The sequence below is a fragment of the Heliangelus exortis genome, chromosome 1 (assembly GCF_036169615.1).
Source record: "Heliangelus exortis chromosome 1, bHelExo1.hap1, whole genome shotgun sequence".
In the NCBI taxonomy this organism is placed as follows: Eukaryota; Metazoa; Chordata; class Aves; order Apodiformes; family Trochilidae; genus Heliangelus; species Heliangelus exortis.
In genome coordinates, this window is record NC_092422.1 from 146320468 (window position 1) to 146330032 (window position 9565).

Consider the following 9565-nt stretch of genomic DNA (forward strand, 5'->3'; position numbering starts at 1 on the left):
TGGTCCCTTGCTTTCAGTATACACTAATATGTATGCAGACCACTGTGTGTTATGTGTGTGTTTGCAGAAGATATAGTTACTACCTCTTTAGATTTGTGGGTATGTGTTCTTGTTAGGAGTTTCATAATTTCTCCTGGAGTTTCCTTATGTGTAAAATGGAGATAATAACACGTAATTACCTACCTTGCAGGGCTGTTGTAAGGACAAATTAACCAATGCTTGTGTGGGTGTTTTCAGATGAAAAGCATGATATTAAGACTAAATATAATGATTGAATGTTACAGAAGAGAGTTTGCATTTATTATGGTGACTGAATATGAGACAAGAGCACTTTGTAGGTGTTTATTTCTTGTGAACTACCAAGTATTTTTGGAAGGTGGGTAACTGGGGGAGCTGATATTGGGGTAGGTGTCAAAGAGTTGGTTAATCTAGACCTTATAGCCCACTGATTTTTTTTCTTCTCATAACTAAAGCTGATGCTGAACAAGGGACAAGAGAACGGAGGGAGAAAAACAGTGCCAAGCTATAGAGCACAGGAAAATAAAATACAAGTGGAAATCATGACTTTTGAGAAAACAAATGTAAAAAAAAAAAAAAGAACAAGAAATAAAAGCCAGAGCAAATGAGGACAGAGGAAAGAAAATAAACCTCAGGGATTCATGGCATTAAATAGCTCAGTACACGGAATTATAAGAAAGTAAACAATTTAAAAGAGGCATCAGAAAAAACTGATGGAAAGCATGTGCAGGGAAAGAAAAAGAGTGGAATGGGAAAGAAACAAGAGATGTTCTTAATTATCTTTTATTTTCGTTTCATTAAGTGTAATGGCATCATTCGTTTATTTCCTATGTGTTGTTGAGAGGCACTTTGCAAAGTGGGATGGGACTTAAAGATGGTGTCAAGTGTGGCAGACATTTTTTCCATGTGTTCCATAGGCAAGCTGGTGAGAGTTAAGGATTGGATGCTTTTGTCAGCTTAAGAATGGCCCTATCTTATTTCATTTGGCTTTCATGATGTCTCTGGAGAATTAATGGAACAAATTCATTTCCATCAACTCCACTGAAGCTGTACCACAAGTGAATCAGACACATTCTCCCTGCTAAGTGCAACTATTGCCCTGTGAAACCCCAATCCAAAGTCCATTTCAGGTGGAACCTGGAATGTTTTGTGATTAAACACACGAAAACCTACCAAACAAACAAAAAAACAAACCAACCAACCAAAAAAAAACCCAAACCGCCAAGGTTTAATAGTAAATGGCCTCTCATTGCACATGATGTGTGTCACTGAGTATGATATGTGGTGTGCGAGCTGCCCAGAGGAATGGCAAAGGAAGGTGGACCATGAGAAGGAGTAAGGGGTAAATAATCACTGCACTGCAGAGTTCAGGGAGCAGATTGTCTTTCTTTGCAAATTATCCTGAGTTGGAATGGAAGTCATTGGCCAAGAGTCCTGCAAGGTCCTGTAGCCTGTTTGCCTTTGGTACTTCTTGTTTGCCCACTCTCATCCCCACCCTCCCTTCTTAAACTGCTCTCCAAATCCAAGAGCAGCTCCAGCTCTTCACCCGGTCCTTGTTTCACATCTCTTCCTTGCACCCCAAAACTTATTTGGGGCTGACTCACCCTTGCCTCTACTCACTGACCTAAATTAATCCTTTGTGAATTTCAACTGACTAAAACTGATGTAAATAGAGTTACATCAGAGCTGAAATTAGCCCAGGCTGATTAAAATAGCACCTGCCTTTTTTACTGAACCATTGCTTTTCATTTCCCAAGCCCCAGCCCACATATCATGATTTTAACATTTCTTTCTCTGCATTGCTCTTTCTCTCATCCTGCTGCCATGGGCCAGCTGTGCTCTTGGTAGCTGGTGTTGCCTTTCCTTTCCAGTAGCCTGTTCTTCTTTATCCCCACAGCAGAGGTTGTCAGTACCTCTTAACAGACACACCTTGCCTGGGTCCAAGGCCATGCAACAGCTTTTCATCTTCCATTGGATTTTGCTGTCCTTCATGATATAGATGCACCAGCTGGGTTCAGGGCCTGGTTGCAGTGGGGACTTCTTATGCCTGAAGAATTTATGGTCTTAGCACAAAAAAATAGCAAGTCAAAAGTGGAGGAGGGAAGTCAGGAAAAGGTGAAGTGATTTGTCAAAGGCTACATAGCTGGGCAAAGCCAGAGCCATGGATCTCAAGCTCCAAGTTCTTCCTTTTCCATGACTATCTTTATGTGAACAAAATATCTCTTACTATCTCTTACAATCCCTGTCACTGGGATGATGTCACCTTACCCACATGCAGTGCTTAAACATCTCACTTTCTCAATCATTGTCTCACTTGTTTCCTCATTCCTGCTGGCTTTGTGACTTCTTTCAGATTGCCCTTGGAGCCTGCTCACATTGGCTTGGCTTTCTTCCCTCCTCTTGTAAAAACCCTGGCTGTTTGCAGCATGCTTTTCTCCAGAGACATACTTTGTGTTTGGCACCATGTTCCACCATTCACATCTGGGCATCTCTTTGGGGCAAGAATTTATTCTGTGATTACCCTAGTTTATTTATTATCGTGGCATACATATCAGCAGTGTTATGCAAACTGTCAAAGCTTCTGGTTCTAAAGGTCACCATGGGTGCACCTCCTCTTTACCTTCCAAATGCAGATGAACTCAGAACGAAAGGGACTGACAGGCTACTGAGCAGATGAAGGCAGTAAATGACCCTGATCTAACTAATTTGCCAGAGCAACATTTATAGAAGTAGGTTACCTAGTGCTGTATGTACCTAGTACCTAGTGTTACCAGTCCTAGTACCTAGTGTTACCTCTTCCACCAAACTGAATGAATTTCCCAGAATTGCTGTGTAGTCCCATGGCAGTATTATATCTGCCTTTCCTGAACACTTAGAACAGAGGCCTGTCCATTTCTCATACTAAATGTCTGGCCTACCTTGTCTCCCATGCTGGGGCTCATAAATGGATGGAACACTTGGTGGATAAGGAATTGGCTGGATGGTTTCACTCAAAGAGTAGTGGTCAACAGCTTAGTGTCCAGATGGAGACTGGTGATGAGTGGCATTCCTGAAGGATCGGTACAGGGACCAGTACAGTTTAACTTCTTTGTTGTCAACGTGGACAGTGGAATAGAGTGAACTTGCTGACAACACCAACCTGTGTGCTGTGGTGTGGTCAACACTCTGGAGGGGAGGGAGGCTATCTAGAGAGACCTTGACAGGCTTGAGAGGTGGGCTCATGTAAACAAAATGAAGTTCAACAGGGAGAAGTGGAAGGTCCTGAACATGGGTCACAGCAATCCCAAGCACAATTACAGGTTAGGTGGTGAATGTATTATGAACAGCCTTAAGGAAAAGGACTTGGGGGTGTTGGTTAATGAGAAGCTCAACATGAGCCAGCAATGTGTGCTCGCAGCTCAGGAAGCCTACCATACCCCAGGCTGCACCAGAAGAAGCATGGTCAACGGGTCAAGGGAGGTGATTCTTCCCCTGGCTCTGCTCACATGAGACACCTGGAGTACTGTGTCCAGTTCTGGAGCCCCTAAAGAAGGATACAGAACTGCTGGGGGGAGTTCAGAGAAGATGATCAGAGGACTGGAGAACCTCTCCTATAAAAACAGGCTGAAAGAGAGCGGAGGACTTCACAGCAGCCTTCCAGTAGCTGAAGGGGTCTACAAGAAAGCTGGGGAGGGACTTTTTATATGGGCATGTAGTGATAGGACAAGGAGGAATGGTTTTAAACTCAAAGATGGTTTAAGATCAGAAAGAATTTCTGGACTGTGAGAGTGGTGAGACATTGGCCGAGGTTGCCCAGGGAGGCTGTGGCTTCCCACTCCCTGGAAGTGTACAAGGCCAGGTTGGATGGGGCTTGGATAAACCTGGTCTAGTGTGAGGTGTTCCTGACCATGTAGAGGGGCTGAAACTAGATGATCTTTGTGGTCCCTTCTAACCCAAACCATTCTGTGATTCTCATTCTCCTGTACCATGACTGCGTATCTTGCAATGTTGAATGCCAGACAGAGCTTTGTAGAGGTGATGGACAAAGGCTGTGATGTTGCTTTGTCATGGTAAATTTTTGCCCCAAGCTCAAAATAACCTTGCTGCAGTAATGCCCTTCAGATGAAGCCTAACTGGAAACCACCATGCTACCTGATGACCAATGACACCAATACATCTCTCACATTGCTTGTCACAAGCCTTGACATGAGTGATATTTGAGCTGTACTTTGCTATTTACATTGCTCTGCAGCGTTGAAAGAGGATCACAAGGCAATTACAAGAGGATGAAATGACCCCACTACATCCCATAGGCAACTTGCAGGAAGAGTAGAAGGATAAATTAAATGTTTGTGAGAAATGCAAAATGCTAGGCCATTAGTTGCAGTCCTTCCCAAGATCATCTGCTGTCTAATTGCATTTCCTGCCTTACTGTGGCTCAGGTCAGTTGTCAGCATGGGGGAAAAAAACCCAATCATCACTTCCTCTACTAATTGGCAGCCTCAACAAAGTGGAAGTAAGGCCATGAATATTGGACTCTCTCATCCTGCTTGTCAGAGCAGAGATTCTCTGAGAGGGATGGGGATCTGCCATCTGCACCCTTCCCCAGGGGTTGCAGCTGCTTCTCCAACAGAAGGAGGGTGGGGAAGAAAGTGTTAGGGTTCTAACTAGCAGGAACATGTTCCTGAGCCAGCCTTGCTGGAAGAGTAAAAGGAAAAATGCCCCTGATCACTGTCAAGGGAAGATTTTTAAATGACCCTACAAAAGGATGGCAGAGCAAATAGAAAGGAGGGTGTAAGGAGGATAGCCTAAACACAGAGAGAGGTCTACAGATTCTCTATCATCAGGAGAAGAGGAGAAAAAAAGAAACATAGATAAGCTTGGAGCTGAGGTTTATTTACATTTTATCTCCTCCTCTCCCTCCCTTCCTCATATGTGTTTTGCATGAGGGTGCAGCATGGTAACCTATTGCAGCCTTAAAATAAAGAGTAGTGGGGGACAATGTGTCTGAAAAATATCCCTTTGGAGAAAGGAGTCAAAGTGTTTAGATATTAACAGACAAGAATGGCTTGTGAATCTGGATTAGATCAGAATCCACTGGATTATTTTTAAACATCTAAGACTGAAAGCTATAAATTTCCTAAGAGAAATGCCACTTATTTTAAAATGAGCAGCAAAATCTTGATTAATTGAGTTGCAAAAGAAATGGGTCTAAAACCAGACACTGGAGGAACATAAGTATATTATGCATGTGGGTTTTGCTTTTGGAATAATTCAAAGGAAGATATTTCAATGCTGATCTGAAAATATAATATTCTAAGGCAGAATTCAGCTGTCTGTAGACCCAGGGAGTAATGGCCTGGATCTCTGCCACTGTGACACTGTCTCAAGACCAAGCCCATCACCATGTGTGAGGCTGACTGGATTAGATGCTCTCCTCTGCTAAGTCCCCAGTGGTAGTGTCTCCTGTATCAAAAAACACATTCAATATGCTTGTTTCTCCTTGTGTGGCTTTGGGGTAGCTGGAGAGCACCCCTACTTGGAGTGGTGTTGTAACCTGGGATAAATGTTTCTGTGAAGTGTCTCAGTCACACCAAAGGGTGCTTTGTCCACAGGAAGAGCAGACAGGTGGGGGATGTCACCTGCTACGTTTTTAATGGCAATAGTTCTGGATTTATATGGAAAAAAAAATTAAACAGCAGATTTCGAGCATAACTTCCTAAGTTTTGCTTTCACACCTACAACACGTCTCTCTGGAAACAGACTGTCAGGGGGGAAGGTCTGGTTGGCTCCTTTTATTTGTTTCCTCTGACTCATGGGAGTTTCTTGCACCCACGCCACCTACTTCCACAGAGGCATTGCTGGACAGAAAGACCAGTAAGTGAAAGGCAGGGAACCTTTCGAACTAGAAGTGCTTCTGATAAGGTCATGAACAGCTGATTTCTTCTTTGCATTGCCTCTCTGGGTATTTTTAAGCAGAATACACATCAGAGGCCAGTGTATGTCTATCAGTAAAGGGCATCTTCCAAACCAAGTAAATACACTGCTACCACATCTTAAAATCTAGCTGCTTTTTTTTTTTTTTTTTTTTTTTAATGTTCATGAATCACAGATCTCCTTGTTCCACCTTTAGGTTTAAGCCTACACTTAAGCCTTCTGCATATCCTCTCAGAGGGTTCCTTTTTCTTTTCTATGCTGCTCCCTTCATATGGCTTTCCATTTATTGTGGGGACCAACCTGATTCTACCTCTCTTTTTAGTTTAGGGCCCACTTCTAATTTTTCCTCCCCACAACCAAGCCTCACAGTTCGGTTCTTCCCCTCTCAATATAAAATATCAGGCCTTCCTTTTATGCTATGTGTTTTTTCAGACATCTTCCAGGGTGGTAGATGCCAGACCCTCATCTCAGCTTCCCACAGCTTTCCTTTCCTCCAGGGATTTGCAGCTTTTCAAACAAATTTGATCACTCTTGGACATATTATGTAGCTTGCATTCCCTCCACTGTCTCCCTCTTATCTCCCTCTTAACATCTTGTCCCTGTCATCAGCACATAACTCCATTCCCCACCTCACCTTGCCACACCAGCTAGTGGCCTGCTTCACCATCTTTCCATTAATTGCTTCCTGCCAGTCTGCTCCCTGTTCTTCCAGCCTCTGCCTAGGACACCCATCTATGTCTTCCCTATGTGCTTCACTTTTCTCCCTATCAGCTCTCACCTCAGCCTTTTCTTCTCCAAAGAGTTAGTAGCAATGCACACTGACAGGCAGCCAATACACAGGTAAGTACATGATGCTGCAGACTTGTTGCTGCCTTAACTTATCAGTGACCCCATTCCTGGTGTTCCTTTGTCTATAAAGCATGCTGTAATTTGAGAGCTACATAATTACAGCAGCAATTAAGCATCCTATTCAGAGACTGCGTTGCTTATTCCTCACTGTTTTCTTTAGCCAGAGCTTCCACTCAGGTTTTGGCTCATGTGCAAAGGGACTCTACAGCTGTATTTTTTTTTTTTTTCCCTCTTCCATCCTTGAAGGAGAAACCAAAGTAAACATAGGAGATGCTGGCCTGGATTTTTATTTTTTAAGCTCTTCCCTGCAGCAGTCCTGTGAAGTAGGAGTAGTATTTTCCTCACATTACAGATAGGAAACTGAGGCACGGCAGATGACTTAGTCAAGGCTCCACAGGGAGTTCAGCTGAATTCTGAAATGCAACTGGTTTTGAGTCCTTAGGTGTATCAGAGTCAAAAGATTAAGCAAGAGACCTGGGTCAGCTCTACTTCTTACAGGAAACTGTTGCCCCATGAATGGGAGCAGCCAGGAAAACAGCTAAAGGCCTTTCTGTGCGTGCTCAGTCAGCATATACTTCGCTGCAAGAAATGAGTCCGCAAACACAATTGTTCCTTTCTGCTCTCTTCAGAGGACTCTTACCTATTTATTCTCACATGAAAACAACAGCTGAAAAACTGAGTGGGAGGGCAGAAGCACTTGACTCAGTTGCGGCAATTCTCCAATTCAGCAGCTAGGTTTTCTCCCTGAGGCAGTGTAATATGACAGAAAGGAAGCATCTGAGAGCATTTCTTCATCCTCCAGATTGCAGTCTGTCACTGCTGCTGCAGAAGTGACACACCTACCTTCCACCCGCCTGCAGCTCTTCAGGTCACTGGAGGGAGAACAGTGAGGGCAGACACTTCTTCCTCTCCACCCTGAAATCACCTTGTTTCAGGCTTTTTAGCTCTGCCAATACTTGGGCCTGACTTACGAGCCCATTCCTGCGCTGGGCTGGCAGCCCTTGCAAGTGAAATTTCAGAGTCGGGATGAGCAGAGCGCAGGTTGCTGTGCACCTCATAGTCTCCCCACAAATTCCTGGGTCCTGGATGCAGAGAAGAGAGTCGAGGAGCTGCAATCTCCACCAAGCCTTTGCAGGCCTTACTGTGGTGCCAGCTAGCACAGGGAAGGAGTGTAGTGTTTAATAACAACCATGGCACAGGCACCTATTTATTTACCCTTCCATTTCAAGACAGCAAAGCCTCATTGCCCCAGGGCAACCTGCAGCTGGGACAACCCAGAAGTGGAAAACATTCTCTTGTATCTTCCATCACTGCAGCCACCCTGTTTACTTTTTGAAACTCATTTTGTACCAGTTGCTGGATTAATGGAGAAAAAGGAAGTATATTTGATCAGAGACATTTTTGTAAATCATGTTGGTTTGTTTTGGAGGATACTCCCCCTGAAAATAAGGCTTCTGCTGTACAGCTCTAAACCACTTTATCACAAAATGATACTTTCTTTTTAATACTTTTCCCTGATTTTACTTGTATTTGGCATGTAGATTTCTCTTGGGAGAAATAAGGTGTAAAGAAAAGGTGAAGGGAAAAGCATCAGAATTTTATTCCTACATTGCTGAGCACCCAAAAGCTTATAACAAGAGCTTGTAGCAGTTTATGGCAGAAGGAAAACACTGCTGGGAAATTTATGAAAGAATATATTATGAGGTGGGCTATTTAGGGACTGAAATTACACAGGAAGGACTGGCAAAAAAGACGTATGCTCAGGACAAGCACAATTACAATTAATGCTAAATATAAGGTGTCACATATTTATCTAATACTCAACCTGCACTGCCTCGCAAAGGAAAGTGAAGCAATTAGGCCCAAGGAACCTGAATATACGTGGGAGGTGTTTGAAGGCAGAAGATTTAAGACACTGTAATGGGGTTGGGGGAGGGTTACAATAAGAGGTAATATTTCCTGATAGGTTAGTTTACATCCTTTAGGAAATGTTTTGGAACCAGACCAGAAAAGTCAGCAAGACCTTAACCAGGACTTGGCTGGGATGACACCCAAACAAAGGCGAAAAGCAAAGAGACCCAACCCTGCCTCTGCACGTGTAGCCCCTCCAGCAAGTAATCCCCAGGAACAAAATAAATCAAAGGACTGATAGTGCAGTTCTGTGTGGATTTGCAGCTGCCTCAGCCCGATTCAAAAGCAGCTTTCCCCTTTCTGCTTTCTCTTGAGACAGTGCTAAGGGCAGAGAGGAAAACCTGAGCTGAAACAATAATGACCCTCTTCTCAAATGGAAACTGGAATTCACTCCTCCCTCCCAGAGGGTCAGAGCTGGGCAAAAGTACTTCCCCCAAACCCTGCCTGCCACGTTCCTTCTTTTCCAGTCCTGAAGGGTTGGGTTACCTCTGTGACAGAGAGGGCAGCTTGTTTGCACTGCCCTTTTTAACCAGTCTTTGAGGTGAGGCCGCTCAGCACACAGGTCAGGGTATATCAAAAGGAACTGAATCATTACACCTAATAAAAACTCCACATAGGAAATATGCTTGGTTGGAATGTATTACTACAAGAATAGGAAGGTTCCCCTTCCCATTCTTCCGACAGGACATATGCATGCATTGGGAAAGGGTCTCTCTCAGCTTTTGCTCAGTTCCTTGCCCTTCTTTATTAAATCAAACGTAGGCAACACATCTTTTAGAGTGAGAGATAGGGGCTAAACATTTCATCACAACAGACTGAAAAATCTCTGCTACTTTTACTTGGATGTGGGAAATGTTTGCTTGCTTTTATA